The 15713-nt window shown below is 45.2% G+C and overlaps 1 protein-coding gene across 1 annotated transcript in view; it reads right to left on the bottom strand.

Annotated features, from left to right (window-relative positions):
- CCDC13 (coiled-coil domain containing 13) overlaps window positions 1–15498 on the bottom strand; it is a 68642-nt gene extending 53144 nt beyond the window's left edge. The window contains exons 1-2 of the mRNA XM_054483342.2: window positions 15378–15498; window positions 13007–13317 (exon numbers count right to left, since the gene is read on the bottom strand). The gene's annotated coding sequence lies outside the window, so the exon portion shown is untranslated. The remainder of the gene's footprint in view (window positions 1–13006; window positions 13318–15377) is intronic.
- Window positions 15499–15713: the final 215 nt, after the last annotated feature.

The raw sequence follows: 15713 nt of genomic DNA, 5'->3' as shown, positions 1-15713 counted from the left end.
AATACAAAATTAGCCAGGCATGGTGACATGTGCCTGTAATCCCTGCTACTTGGCAGGTTGAGTCAGGAGAATTGCTTGAACCCAGGAGGCAGAGGTTGCAGTGAGCTGAGATCATGCCATTGCACTCCAGCCTGGGCAACAAGAGCAAAACTCTTGTCTTAAAAAATAAATAAATAAATAGGCAGGGCACAGTAGCTCATGCCTGTAATCCCAACACTTTGGGAGGCTGAGGTGGGTGGATCACCTGAGGTCAGAAGTTTGAGACCAGCCTGGCCAAAATGGAGAAACTCCATCTCTACTAAAAATACAAAAATTAGCTGGGTGTGGTGACACAGGCCTGTAATCCTAGTTACTCAGGAGGCTAAGGCAGGAGAATCACTCGAACCTGGGAGGCAGAGGTTGCAGTGAGTCAAGATTGAGCCATTGCACTCCAGCCTGGGCAAGGTTGCAGTGAGCCAAGATTGCGCCGTTACACTCCAGCCTGGCTGAGGTTGCAATGAGCCAAGATTGCGCCATTGCATTCCAACCTGAGTGACAGAGCAAGACTCTGTCTCAAAATAAATAAATAAATAAAACATAAATAAATAAATTAATCAAAATAAAATAAAAATAAAATGGTATCTCAATGTGGTTTTAATTTGCATTTCTCTGTTGACTAGTTACGTTGAGCATCTTTTCATGTGCTTGCTGACCATGTGTATATCTTCTTTTGTGATGTGTCTATTCACATTTTTTGCCCATTTTTAAATTGTATTAGACAATACAATTTACAGTCACAATACAATCACTCACTGTTACTGAATGATCAGTTTCTTGTACATTCTTGATGTTTTGTCTGTTTGAACTTCACATAAATGAAATAATAGAGCACAGACACTGGAATTATTAAATGCTCCCCTCACGATTTTAAAGTGTAGCCAGTGGTAAGCATCCCTGCCTTAAACCAACCTCAAGCCACATCATCTACCTATCATCCAATTAATCATAAATCTTGTTTATTTTCCATAAATGTCCTAAAATCTGCCCCCGTGTCTCCATTCCCACTGATACCAGGCTCATAACCACCTTGGGATATCTGCACTTGCTGTTACCTCTCCAGGAATGTCCTTCCCCCAGACATCTACCTTACCTACTTCCTCTCAAATGTCACCTTATCACAGAGGTCTCCTCATATCCTATTGTAGAAGGCATCCCTGCCCTCGCTCCCCATGCCCTTGCCCTGTTTTGTCTTCCTCCATGGCACTGAGAGTCATCTGACACATTATATTTTGATTTGTTTACTTGTTGACTGCCTCTCTCCCTCCCCACCAGCTTCACAATGGCAGGCACTGTGTTGTTCATTGCTGTATCCTCAGTGCCTGTAGCAGGGCCTGGTATATGGCAGGCATGGGATGAATACTTGCTGAACAAATGAATAACATTTGCTGAGGGACTAGTTTCTCTAAACCGCAGCTCTGAGCCTGACAGACTCCTGTGCAAAAAGCTTCAGCAGATGCCCCTTAGCCACAAAGCCAAGTCCAATGGCATTAAGCGCTTTGGATTTGGCCTCTGTGTCCTTCTAGCCTGTTTTCCCTTTCACAATGCCAACTTCTAGCTAGTTGTGTTGACTTGCTCCTCTGTTCCTATACCTCCTTCTCCCCCCAAGGCTTAAATCTTGCCGGTCCTCCTACACCCAGCATGAATAGCATGGTCCTTTTCTGACCCGCCAGGAGGAATACTCTACCTCCCCAAACAGCTTCAACTGCTCTATCTGTACCTTCTCAATATACTTATCTCCATCTCGCACACGGGGTGGTCCCAGAGCCTGTACCCAGTTACTTTTAAACTTGCTTCAATACCAAATCCCCAGGATACAATCTAAAAATGCTGATAACCAGGCCCCACCCCTAGAGAATCTGATTTAAATTAGTCTGGAGTGGAGACCAGGCACGGGATGGTATAACTGCTGCCCAGCTGGTTTTAATGTGCTGTGGGCTGAGCCCAGGGTTTGGCAAAGGTCAAACAAAAGCAGAAGCTGGTGTTATGTTGAAATTCCTTACCAGGCAGCTCTGCCCAGTAAGAGGAACTATAAAGAATTAACTCAGAAAACCTGTATTGTCCACACCCACAAATTCCAAAAAACAGGTTTGGCCTTTGACCCGCTCCTAAGAGAGAATCTCTGAGCCCTTGGACCATCCTTCCTGATGAGAGTGTTTTTCTTCACCTGGGGACCTTGGGCCATTCCAGTCCATGTTAATTAACAATGTGATTCATTGCCAGGTGCGGGGTAGGCTGCAGGGGGCTGGAGACCAAGTGACTAAGGTCAACTGTACCTACGTAACCAACTCCTAATAAAAACCCTGGACACCAAGACTCAGGGGAGCTTCCCTGGCTGGCAGTACTCCACGTAAGTTGCCACAAATTGTTTCTGGGAGAAGTAAGTACTGTCAACATGACTCCACTGGGAGAAGACAACTGGAAGCTTGCACCTGGTGTCTCCTGGACTCTGCCCTATGTGCCTCTTTGCTGATTTTGACCTGTATTCTTTCATTGCAATAAACAATACATGTGAGTATAATGGCTGGCCCAAAGGCTATATCCTCTGTTAAAAGATAAACGTTAGGCCAGGCATGATGGCTCACACCTGTAATCCCAGCACTTTGGAAGGCCAAGGTGGAGGCATAGCTTGAGCCCAGGAGGTTGAGACTACAATGAGCTGTGATCGTGCCACTGCACTCTAGCCTGGGTGACAGTCAGACCCTGTCTGCAAAATAAAAAAAGAAAAACTTTAAACAAATCAAATTTAACAGAATTCAATTGAGCAAAGAATGATTCACAAATCTAGCAGCCCCCAGAACCAGAACAGATTCAGAGTGACTCCAGGGCTGCCACCTAGTCGAATAAGATTTATGAACAGAAAAAGGAAAGTGATGAACAGAAAGCACAAGTGAGGTACAGAAACAGCTAGACTGATTACAGCTGGCTGTTTGCCTTTTTTGAATACAATTTGAATAGCTGGCTGCCTGTGATTGGCTGAAACTCTGTGACTGGTACAAGAGTAGACTGCAGTCTGTTTAAATTCCTAGTTAGGTTACAGTTTACTATGTACAGAGAAACCTTTAGGCTGAACTTAGAATATATAAGAAGGCAGCTTTAGGCTACAGTTAGTTTAACACATCCCACAGACATTTTTGTTTGGCTCTTACAGAACACTATGTTAGGATTTGAATTTGTTGCCAACATTCAAAGAATTGTAGTTTCAATATCAGATTTCCAGTGTCAACAAAAACAGTCAAACTCTGTAAAATATTTGAAGAGATGTACTTTTTTTTTTTTTTTTTAGATGAAGTCTCGCTCTGTCACCCAGGCTGGAGTACAGTGGCGCAATCTTGACTCACTGCAACCTCTGCCTCCTGGGCTCAAGCAATTCTCCTGCCTCAGCCTTCTGAGTTGCTGGGACTACAGGCATGCACCACCACACCCAGATAATTTTTGTATGTTTTTATACAGACATGGTTTCACCATGTTGGCCAGGCTGGTCTTGAACTCCTGATCTCAAGTGATCCACCCGCCTCAGCCTCCCAAAGTGCTGGGATCACAGGTGTGAGCCACTGCACCCAGTCTGAAGAGATTTATTCTGAGCCAAATATGAGTGATCATGGCCTGTGACACAGCCCTCAGGAGATCCTGACACCACGTGCCCAAGGTGGTCAGGGCACAGCTTGGTTTTATACATTTCAGGCAGACCTGAGGCATCAATGAAATACATTTAAGATATATACCGATTTGGTCCAGAAAAGCAGGACAATTCCAAGGTTGGGAGCGGGGAGCTTCCAGGTCATAAGTAGATTTAAAATTTTTCTGATTGGTAATTGGTTGAAAGAGTTACTATAAATAGAAAGGAATGTCTGGGTTAGAATAAAAGAGACCAAAGTTTTGATCATGCAAATGAAGCCTCCAGGTAGCAGGCTTCAGAGAGAATAGACTGTAAATGTTTCTCATCAGACTTAAGGTCTGTGTTGATGTTACATGTTGGTAAACTTTTCCTGAATTCCAAAAGGGAGGAGAGCATAATGAGGCATGTCCAACCCTTGCTCCCTGAAAGGCCTGAACAGGTCTTTCAGGTTAACTTTGGAGTGCCCTGGCTGAGAAGGAAGTCCATTCAGATGGATGGGGGGAGCCTCTGAATTTTATGTTTGGTTTACACCAGCTTCTTTTATAAAAGTTTACAGTTCTGGCAATGCTGGGCCCATAGTTCACCTTCTTTTATAAAAGTTTACAGATCTGGCAATGCTGGGCCCATCGTCCCACACGGACAGCAGCTGCTATGCAGAGAGTTCCTTTGGTGTACAATATGTTCTTTCCATTAAACCACTGTCCCTGCCACTTCCAGATGCTGCAGCTGGCATATCAGCTGCCCATTATCACTGCACATAAATGTTGTTCTTTCTCTTAAACCTGCTGGATTCACTTTTATTTCCCATCAGCCACAGCAGATGTTTTGGGTTTGTGGCTCCCGCTGTGGATTAAGCCCAGTGGCATCTCAGAGGCTGGCTTCAGCCACTCCTCTACCCGGGAGGCCTTCCTCCCAGGCCTCCCCATCGCAGCCCTTTACCTTCCCACTAACTCCCAGTTAGCCTCTAGGATTCCCCTCAGGGCACTCTGTGGACTCCCAGAATCCCTAGGGCACCCCTTGATCACTAAACTTAACCTCAGTGTATTATAATTATCTATTATTTTATTTACATTACTTCCCTTTACAAAGAGACCTCTTAAGGGCAGTGGTCCTAATACCTTATTCATTTGCTAAATCTCAGCATCTTGCCCAGAAAAGGCCTTCAACTAACGTTTGTAGAATTGTCACTGAATGAATGAACACAGTAACTTGTAAAGCTTTTCTCCACTCCCAACTTGCACTTGAAGTCACTGAGGAACTGATATTCATTGAATGTACACTGTGCCCCAAGCAAATTACTTAACCTCTTTGCTTTCGTTTCCGATTTGTAAAATGGGACTCTGATACTTTTATGAACTTCACAGGGAGGTTGTGAGATTAAGTGGAAGAATGCATGGAAATAATTATCATTATCACTGTATGAAAAGTGGTGCTCTTGGCCCAACGAAGCCTCTGGGATAGACAGTAATGCCTGCACTGAGAGGACACCTGTGGTCCAGACAGGCCCCCAGAGTATTAGTATCTAATCTGTGCTATTCATGAGGCCAGTGGAGATTTGGAATTAATTATCTGGGCTGTGGCCAGGGTGTCTATTTTTATTTTTATTTTTTTAAGATGGAGTTTCACTCTTGTTGCCCAGGCTGGAGTGCAATGGCACGATCTCAGCTCACAGCAACCTCTACCTCCTGGGTTCAAGCGATTCTCCTGCCTCAGCCTCCCGAGCAGCTGGGACTACAGTCGTGCACCACTATGCCCAGCTAACATTTTTGTATTTTTAAAGCTTCCCAGGTGAGCCTAACGTTCAGCTGGTTTGAGAATGAGAGGTGTTAAGCACTCTGAGAGGCTGTGTGGGGAGAGAGAAGCTGTAGGAGAGACAGGCATCTCAGTCAATTTGAAGCTGAATGCAGAAGAAATTCACCTGGGTGGGGAAGGGACAGTGCCTGAGTGGGGGGCAACGGGCTCTCCTGCCAGAACAGCATGTGCAGAGAATGTGATGAGTGTGGGGCACTACGAAGGGTTCAGAATGGCCAGAGGGCAGGGCACATTTGGGGAGGCACCAGAAGAAGGGTCTGATCTGCCCAGCTAAGGAGCCTGGACTTTATCCTGAGGCGTTGGAGATGTTCAGAGGGTGCACACAGGATCAGCTTTGCCTTCTGCAGAGCTGGAGGCAAAGGGCCTAGCTAGGAGGGGGTCTCTGGGAAGCCATGTGGGCCTAAATCAAAACTGCAGCAGTGGAGATGGAGAAGGGGGAACAGGAATTGCTGCCAAATGGAAGGGACTGAAGGCAACTATGCAGAGAAGGAGAAGGGAGAAACCTAGGCGGTTTGGGTTTGAGTGATTGGGGAGATAGCAGGCCCTGACAGAGAAGCAGTTTTCCACGCTGCAGACAAGGTGGTGGACTTTGAGATGCTGGGTGGGCAGCTGGCTGACTGAGATGCTGGGTGGCTTTGGGGTTCAGAAGGGAAGTCTGAGCTGGAGCCTCAGGTAGTTGAGACCTAGAGTATGAACAAAGCAGCATGAGGAGAAGGTGTAGAGTGAGGAGGTAGGAGAGACGGAAGGAGAGGGAAGAGGAAGAAGAGGCAGCTGGAAGCAAGTAACAGCCTGACAGGTTCATCTTGCCTGCTGTCCAGAAAACCAATGCACTGAAAACAGCGAGTTTTGCAGCAAAGAAAGAGTTCGATGGGCCAGTCAAGTGAAAGGAGGGGAGGTAATTCTCAGATCTTCCTCCCACTGCACTGAGCCATGATTGCACCACTGCACTCCAGACTGGGCAAAAGAGCGAGACCCTGTCTCAAAAAAAAAAAAACAAAAAACCAACCAACCAAACAAACAAACAAACTTCCTCTCCAAGAATATTAGCAAATTGAATCCAATGATGTATTTGAAAAATTATACCACATGACCAAATAGGAGTTACTTTAGGTATGCAAGGCTGGTTTAACATTAGAAAATCAATTAACATAAACCTATCACATCAACAGGCTAAAGGAGAAAAGTCACACAATCATATTAATAGACACAGAAAAAGCATTTGACAAAATCCAATGCTCATTCATGATAAAAGCTCTAAGTAAACTAGGAATAGAGGGGAACTTCTTTAATTTGATTAAGAACATCTACAAAAAACATACAGCTACCATCATACTTAGCAGTGAGAAACTACACGCTTTCCCCCTAAGACTGGGAACATGGCAAGATGTCCCTTCTCTCTACTCTCATTCAACATCATACTAGAAGTTCTACCTAATGGAATAAGCCAAGAAAAGGAAATAAAAGATATATATTTTGGAAAGGAAGAAATAAAATTGCCTTGGTTGCAGATGACTGTCTATGCAGAAAATCTCAAAGAATCTATTAGAAAAAAAAGAACAAAAAACTCCTGGAACTTATAAGTGATTGCAGCAAGGTTGCAAGAGGCAAGGTTAATATACAGAAGTCAAATGGTTTCCCACATACTAGCAATAAGCAATGGAAAATTCAAGTTAAAAATGCAATGCCATTTATATTAGCACAAACATTGAAATACTTAGGTATAAATCTTACAAAATATGTGTAAGATCTATATTAGGAGAAATATAAAACTCTGAGAAAAGACTATAAACTATAAAACTCTGATAAAATCAAGAACTAAACAAATAGTTATCTCATGCACACGAAGAGGAAGAATGAATATTGTTAAGATGTCAGTTCTTCCCAACTTGATCTATAGATTCAATGCAATTGCAATAAAGAAATCCCAGCAAATTACTGTATGGATATCGACAAATTGATTCCAAAGTTTATGTGGAGAGGCAAAAGATCCAGAACATCCAAAACAATATTAAAGAAGAACAAAGGTGGAAAACTGACACTACCTGACCTTAAGACTTACTAGGCTAGGCATGGTGGCTCACACCTGTAATCCCAGCACTTTGGGATGCCGAGGCGGGTGGATGGATCACCTGAGGTCAGGGGTTCAAGACCCTGGCAAACGTGGTAAAACCCCATCTCTACTAAAAATATAAAAATTGCCGGGTGTGGTGGTGGGCACCTGTAATCCCAGCTACCTGGGAAGCTGAGGCAGGAGAATCGCTTGAACCCGGGAGGCAGAGGTTGCAGTGAGCTGAGATCGTGCCATTGCACTCCAGCCTGGCCAACAAGAGCAAAACTCCATCTCAAAAAAAAAAAAAAAAAGACTATAAAATGATAGTAATTAAGACAGTGTGGTATTGGTGAAGAAACAGACAAATGAATCAATGAAACCAAATAAAGAGCCCAGAAATAGACCCACATAAATAGAGTCAACTGATCCTTGACAAAGAAACAAAGGCAATGGTGATGGAACAATGAATGTCCACATGTAAAAAAGTGAATCTAGACACAGACCTTATTCCTGTCACAAATATTAACTCAAAATGGATTATATACTGAAATGTAAAATGCAAAACTTCTAGAAGGTAATACAGGAGAAAATCTAGCTGACCTTGGGTTTGGCTATGAGTTTTCATATACAATACCAAAAGCATGATACATGAAACAAAAAAATTGATAAATTCAACTTCATTAAAATTATAAACTTCTACTCTGTGAAAGATACTGTTAAGAAAATGAAAAGAGGCCGGGAACAGTGGCTCATGCCTGTAATCCCAGCACTTTAGGAGGCTGAGGCAGGCGGATCACCTGAGGTCAGGAGTTTGAGACCAGCCTGGCCAACATGGTGAAACCCTGTCTCTACTGAAAATACAAAAATTAGCTGGGCATGTTGGTGTGCACCTGCAGTCCCAACTACTCGGATGGCTGAGGCAGGAGAATCGCTTGAACCCGGGAGGTGGAGGCTGCAGTAAGCTGAGATCACTCCACTGCACTCCAGCCTGGGCTACAGAGCAAGACTCAAAAAATAAAAAAAAATAGAAAACAAGAAAATGAAAGAAAAGAGAAGCCATAGAGACTGGAAGAAAACCTGCCAGACACATATTTGACAAAGGACTATATCCAACATATACAAAGAATTCTGATAATTTAATAATAAGAAAATACCCCAGTTAAAAAGTGGGCAAGGCTGGGCATGGTGGCTCATGCCTGTAATCCCAGCACTTTGGGAGGCTGAGGTGGGTGGATCACCTGAGGTTGGGAGTTCGAGACCAGTCTGGCCAACATGGTTAAACACCCCGTGTCTACTAAAAATATAAAAATTAGCTGGGCGTGGTGGCAGGAGCCTGTAATCCCAGCTACTCAGGAGGCTGAGGCAGGAGAATTGCTTGAACTGGGAGGTGGAGGTTGCAGTGAGCTGAGATCATGCCATTGCACTCCAGTCTGGGCAACAAGAGTGAAACTCCATCTCAAAAAAAAAGAAAGAAAGAAAATAAAGGAAAGTGGGCAAAAGATCTGAACAAACTCCTCAACAAAAAAGAAATATGGATGGCAAGTAGACATACGAAAAGATGTTCAGCATCATATATAATTAGGAAATTGCAAATTAAAACAAAAATGAGATACCATTACATACCTATTAGAATGGCTAGAATCCAAAACATTGACAATGATGGCAAGAATGTGAAGCAACAAGAATTTCTATTTATTGCTGGTGGGGATGCAAAATGGAAAAGCCACTTCGCAAGACAATTGGGTAGTCTTTTTCAAAGCTAAACATAGTCTTGCCATATGATCCAGTAATCATATTTACCTAAATGAGTTTAACAATATATCCACACAAAAACTTGCACATGAAATGTTCACAGTGAGAGGTGACAGCATGCTGGCAGCCCTCGCAGCCCTCGCTCGCTCTGGGCGCCTCCTCTGCCTTGGCGCCCACTCTGGTGGTGCTTGAGGAGCCCTTCAGCCTGCCGCTGCACTGTGGGAGCCCCTTTCTGGGCTGGCCAAGGCCGGAGCTGGCTCCCTCAGCTTGCGGGGAGGTGTGGAGTGAGAGGCGCCGGCAGGAACTGGGGCTGTGCATGGTGCTTGCTGGCCAGTAAGAGTTCTGGGTGGGCATGGGCTCCATGGGCCCACACTCCGAGCAGCTGGCTGGCCGGCAAGCCCCGGGCAGCGAGGGGCTTAGCACCTGGTCCAGCAGCTGCTGTGCTCAATTTCTCACGGGGCCTTAGCTTCCTCCCCACGGGGCAGGGCTGGGGACCCACAGCCCACCATGCCTGAGCCTCCCCCTGCCCCGTGGGCTCCTGCGCGCCCGAGCCACCCCGACCAGCGCAGCCCCCTGCTCTGCAGCGCCTGGTCCCATCAACCGCCCAAAGGCTGAGGCGGGGGCACACAGCGGGACTGGCCGGCAGCTCCGCCTAGGGCCCTGGTGCAGGATCCACTGGGTGAAGCCAGCTGGGCTCCTGAGTCTAGTGGGGACTTGGAGAACCTTTGTGTCTAGCTAAGGGATTGTGAGTGCACCAATCAGCACTCTGTATCTAGCTCAAGGTTTGTAAACACACCAATCAGCACCCTATGTCTAGCTCAGGGTTTGTGAATGCACCAATTGGCACTCTGTATCTAGCTAATCTGGTGGGGACTTGGAGAATATTTATGTCTAGCTAAGGGATCGTGAATATGCCAATTGGCACTCTGTATCTAGCTCAAGGTTTGTAAATGCTCCAATTGACACTCTGTATCTAGCTAATCTAGTGGGGAGGTGGAAAACTTTTGTCTAGCTCAAGGATTGTAAACACACCAATCAGCACCCTGTCAAAATGGACCAATCAGCTCTCTGTAAAACAGACCAATCGGCTCTCTGTAAAATGGACCAATCAGCAGGATGTGGATGGGGCCAGATAAGAGAATAAAAGCAGCCTGCCCCAGCCAGCAGTGGCAACCCGCTGGGGTCTCATTCTGCACTGTGGAAGCTTTGTTCTTTTGCTCTTTGCAATAAATCTTGCTACTGCTCACTCTTTGGGTCCACACTGCCTTTATGAGCTGTAACGCTCACCGTGAAGGTCTGCAACTTCACTCTTGAAGTCAGCGAGACCATGAACCCACCAGGAGGAATGAACAACTCCAGATGCGCCACCTTAAGAGCTGTAACACTCACCGCGAAGGTCTGCAGCTTCACTCCTGAGCCAGCGAGACCATGAACCCACCAAAAGGAAGAAACTCCAAACACATCTGGACATCAGAAGGAAGAAACAAACTCCAGACACGCCACCTTTAAGAACTGTAACACTCACCGCGAGGGTCCGCGGCTTCATTCTTGAAGTCAGGGAGACCAAGAACCCACCAATTCTGGACAGAATGGCTTTACTCATGATTACCAAAAATCAGTAAAAAAAAAAAAAGATGTATTTCAATATGTGAATAGATAACCTGGTACACTCATACCGGGGAATATTATTCAGTGATGAAAAGAAATGAGCTATCAAGCCATGAAAACACATGAAAGAAACCTAAATGTGTATTGTTAAGTGAAGAAGCCAGTCTGAAAAGGCTACATGCTGTATAATTGCAAACTGTATAATATTCTGGAAAAGGCAAAATTACAGAGAAGTAAAAGATATCAGTGATTGTAAATCCCTTCTAAATGAAAAATATCAGTGGTTTCCAGGGGTTGGCAGGAAGGAAAAATGAACAGTAAAGCCTAGGGGGTTTTTAGGGAGGTGAAACTGTTCTGTATACTTTAATGGTGGATACACAGCATTACACATTTAGCACAACTTGTAGACCTGTGCAACCTTAAGCAAGGAACACTGGCCAGGTGTGGTGACTCACAGCTGTAATGTCAACACTCTAGGAAGCCAAGGTGGGAGGACCACTTGAGGCCAGGAGTTTGAGACCAGTTTGGGCAACATAGCAAGACCATATCTCTACAAAAAATAAAAAAATTAGCCGGGCATGGTGGCATGTGCCTGTGTTCCCAGTTACTCAGAAGGCTGAGGTGGGAGGACTGCTTGAGCCCAGGGGTTGGAGGCTACAGTGAGCCATGATCATGCCACCGCACTCCAGCCTGGGTGACAAAGTGAGACCCTGTCTCAAAACAACAACAACAGATGAACTCTAATGTAAACTATGGACTTTAGTTAGTAATAACATACCAATATAGTTGTATCAACGATAACAAATGTACCACACCAGTGCAATGTGTAAGATGTTCACAACAGAGGAAATGGGAATACGGAATGTATAAAGGAACTGTTTTTTGCTTAATGCTTCCAAAAATCTGCTTTAAGTCTATTAATTTTCTTTTAAAAGTAAAGGCTAAGCTGGGCGTGGTGGCTCATGCCTGTAATCCCAGGACTTTGGGAGGCTGAGGTGGGTGGATTACCTGAAGTCAGGAGTTCGAGACCAGCCTGGCCAACATGGTGAAACCCCATCTCTACTAAAAATACCAAAATTAGCCAGGCGTGGTGGCAGGCGCCTGTAATCCCAGCTACTCAAGAACCCGAGGCAGGAGAATCGCTTGAACCCGGGAGGCAGAGGTTGCAATGAGCTGAGATCGCGCTACTGCACTCCAGCCTGGGCAATAGAGCGAGACTCTGTCAAAAAAAAAAAAAAAAAGTAATAATAATTAAAAAAATAATAAAGTAAAGGCTAGAGCTGCATGGAAAGAACTCTTGGCTCAGGTACGACTTAGAGCCAGGGAGTGGGAAGAGTGGCATCCGCTCAGGAGTCCTATGAGGAAGCAAGATCCCACAGGATGTGGGACCATAGGTGACAGAGACCAGTGAGGAAGGACTGAGACCCCTTGCCCCATCGGCCTGCCACTTTTTTCATTGTTTTTCTCTTCCTCTCTCCTTCTCTTTCTTTTCTTTTACTGTGTTCTTTTCGAGTATTCTCAACAACAGCCTAGGGGCCTGGAGGTGTGGGGAGGCCGCCGACGGATGCCTAGTTTGGCGCCCTATACACTGCTAGCATCTTCCTAGGGATGGGTTTGGGATGGGAGCGGGGTGATGCTCTGGTTCTCAGGGCTGGAGTCCGGGCTTGGAGGGTAACTCCCTCTTGCGAGTCCCCAGTCCTGTGGGGGCTGGGCCTGGAAGGGGAACTGGGAGATGGGAAAGTGCACACCGTCGGGTCGCATCTCTCGGTGCGGTGCCAGAGGGCCCAGTGGCAGAGGCCCAGCAGACAGCGCTTGTCAGGCGGACCTGAGTTCGAGTTCTGACTGTGCCATCTACGCTATGACTTTGGGGCAGGTGACCCACTCTCTGCGCCTCACTAACCCATGTACTGCATGGAAAATAAGCGTCTGCCTGGGGAAGAAGAGGGCTGTGTGTGAAGATTCAAAGGACGAAGGGGAAGAGTCCTCGCTGGGCGCCCAGCACGCGGTGAGCGCCCGGCCAGTGGCAGCGCGCTCGGGCTGGGGTTGCGCTCGGGCTCGGTTCCGCGCCCCCGGCAGCTGCAGGCTTTCCCAGCTCTGGCCCAAGCCCTTCCGCTCTCCCCGGCACTTACAGCGGTCTCTCTCCACTTCTGCCTTCTAAGACCGCCGCGGCTAGGTTACCTCCTCCGGACGCCGGCACGCGCTGCCCTGGCAACCGTCACCAGGGAAACAAGCGACGTCACTTGAGCGTTTTCAACGCTGCTCTACGGGGGCCGAGGGGGCGCCAAGAGTTCTGAAAGTGACAGAGGCGCTGATGGCGCGCTGGGCTGGATCCAAGCGGGCATGATCTCGAGTGCGCTGGAGATTTTTAATCTTCTGGAGTATATATTTTAAAAAGTTTTGTGGACCAAACGTTCTGCACAGAGATGCCCATTCCGCTCTCCTGTTGGGGAGTTAAAAAGCGATCGATCTCACCATGAAATTTAAAGTAGCCATTCAGATATATTTGAAAAATGTAAAACGGTGTGGGGAAAGGCCATGTTATGATGGTGAGTGAAGGAAGCAGGACGCAATATAGCAATGCTAAATAAATAAAGTTGTGTTTATTTCAAACTAGGCACTAAAACAAGATCGAAATAGAAATATTAAAAGTGGTTGTATTTGGGTAGTGGAATAGCAGTGCTGTGTTTTTATTTTTACACTTTAGAGGATTTTTAAAATGAAGAACATCGTTTATTTTCATAAAGGAAAATACTTGTATTTTTTTTTTTAAATGGCACCTTCCAATGTAAGACACTACTATATTTCAGGGCAATATGGGGTGGGAGGCAAATTTCTAGGAAAGATGATTCAAGGGAGTTTTTCTATCTATCTGTCTATCTATCTATCTATCTATCTATCTATCTATCTATCTATCTGTCTATCTATTTATTTGAGATAGAGTCTCGCTGTGTCGCCCAGGCTGGAGTGCAGTGGCACGATCTCAGCTCATTGCAACCTCCATTTCCCAGGTTCAAGCGATTCTCCTGCCTCAGCCTCCTGAGTAGCTGGGATTACGGGCACCTGCCACCACACCTGGCTAATTTTTTTAATTTTAGTAGAGACGGGGTTTCACCATGTTGACCAGGCTGGTCTTGAACTCCTGACCTCAGGTGATCCGCCCGCCTTGGCCTCCCAAAGTGCCGGGATTACAGGCGTGAGCCACAGCGCCTACCCAAATATTTATCCAGGCCTTCGTAATTTGAAAGTCTTGGTAGTTGTTTTTCTATTTTTTTCTTCATAAGGTGAATGAATACCCATCCCATAGACATGCGTACATAAGATAGGGCACTAGACTGCCATCAGCACTGCAGGTATAAACCCGAAGTTTCCTGATAAAGGAAAAATGGATCTTTCCCGTTGGTCTCCAATTGCTGCCTGGTGAGCTGAGGGTGGGAGACCTATAATATACAGGTGGCAGCAAAGAGAGACAGGATAAAGAGTAGGATTCAGGTAGATGTGAGCCTCAAAGGATTAGGGTTTTTTAAATATGGTGTGTGTAGTGAGGAGTATCATTCGTTTGCCTCATGACCACGATGGGACTATGTGGCATAGGAAAAGGAATAGCCAGGTCTACTTAGAGGGCTTCTGGAAAGCATGGTTCCTAGCAGAAAGCCAGGTTTTCATTAAAATAAGAACATGCTGTGAGAAAATTAAGGATGCAAGATAATTTCAGAACTGACTTTCTAGAATGTATGTATTAGAAAGTTTGGGAAAGGGGGTAACATTTGCTCCAGCAATCCAAGGATTATTTTTGACGAGGATATCATTTTTGCAGTAACCCGTTTTTTAAAAAGAGGGATGATTTTCCTCTAGGTTTGTTACTTTTCCACGGTCACCACTAAGGCTCTCATGCCATTTTTTTTTCTGCCCAAAATTCTCTTGAGAATTTTCTTTAGTTTATAAGCTTGACATTTTATCATCCAAGAAGCTGGCGAATCCAATCTGGGTCACCAGTATTTCCTCATGTAGAGTATACAGATGTTTGTTAATTCCAGCCCACTTTGTTTCTCTAACCAGAAGTATCTGTAGGACACTGCCCTTTGTATTTTGCTTTTTAATTTGAAATTATATTGAGATTATTATAGAATCACATGCAGTTGTAAAAAATAAGAGATCCCCTGTATACTTTTCCAGTTCCCCACAATGATAATATTTTGCAGAACTTTAGTATAATATTCAACCAGGATATTGACATCGATACAACCTACTCCTCTTAGATTTCTCCAATTTAACTGTACTTTTCTTTTGATTTATCATGTGTCAGTTTGTGTAACCACAACCATCAAGATACCAAATACTGGCCAGGCACGGTGGCTCATGCACGCCTATAATCCCAGCATTTTGGGATGCTGAGGCGGGCAGATCACTTGAGGCCAGGAGTCCAAGACCAGCCTGGCCAACATGGCAAAATCCTATCTCTACTAAAAATAACAAAAATTAGCCAGGCATAGTGGTGCTCACCTGTAATCCCAGCTACTTGGGAAGCTGAAGCATGAGAATCACTTGAACTCAGGAAGTGGAGGTTGCCAGTGTGCTGAGATCGCGCCATTACACTCCAGCCTGGGCGACAGAGTGAGACTATCTCAAAAAAAAAAAGAGATACCAAATACTTACTATCACAAGGATCTCTCTGTTGTGATTTTATAACTATGTACACTTCCCTCCCTCCTCCTGCCCTAGTCCTTAACCCTTTACAACCACCAGTCTGTCCTCCATTTTTAAAATTTTGTCATTTCAAAAATGTTATGTAAATGAAATAACGCAGCATGTAGACTCTTTAGGATGGATTTTTTTTTT

The sequence above is a fragment of the Pongo pygmaeus genome, chromosome 2 (assembly GCF_028885625.2).
Source record: "Pongo pygmaeus isolate AG05252 chromosome 2, NHGRI_mPonPyg2-v2.0_pri, whole genome shotgun sequence".
In the NCBI taxonomy this organism is placed as follows: Eukaryota; Metazoa; Chordata; class Mammalia; order Primates; family Hominidae; genus Pongo; species Pongo pygmaeus.
Note: the sequence above shows the minus strand (reverse complement) of the source record. Positions and strands in the feature narration are given on the sequence as shown.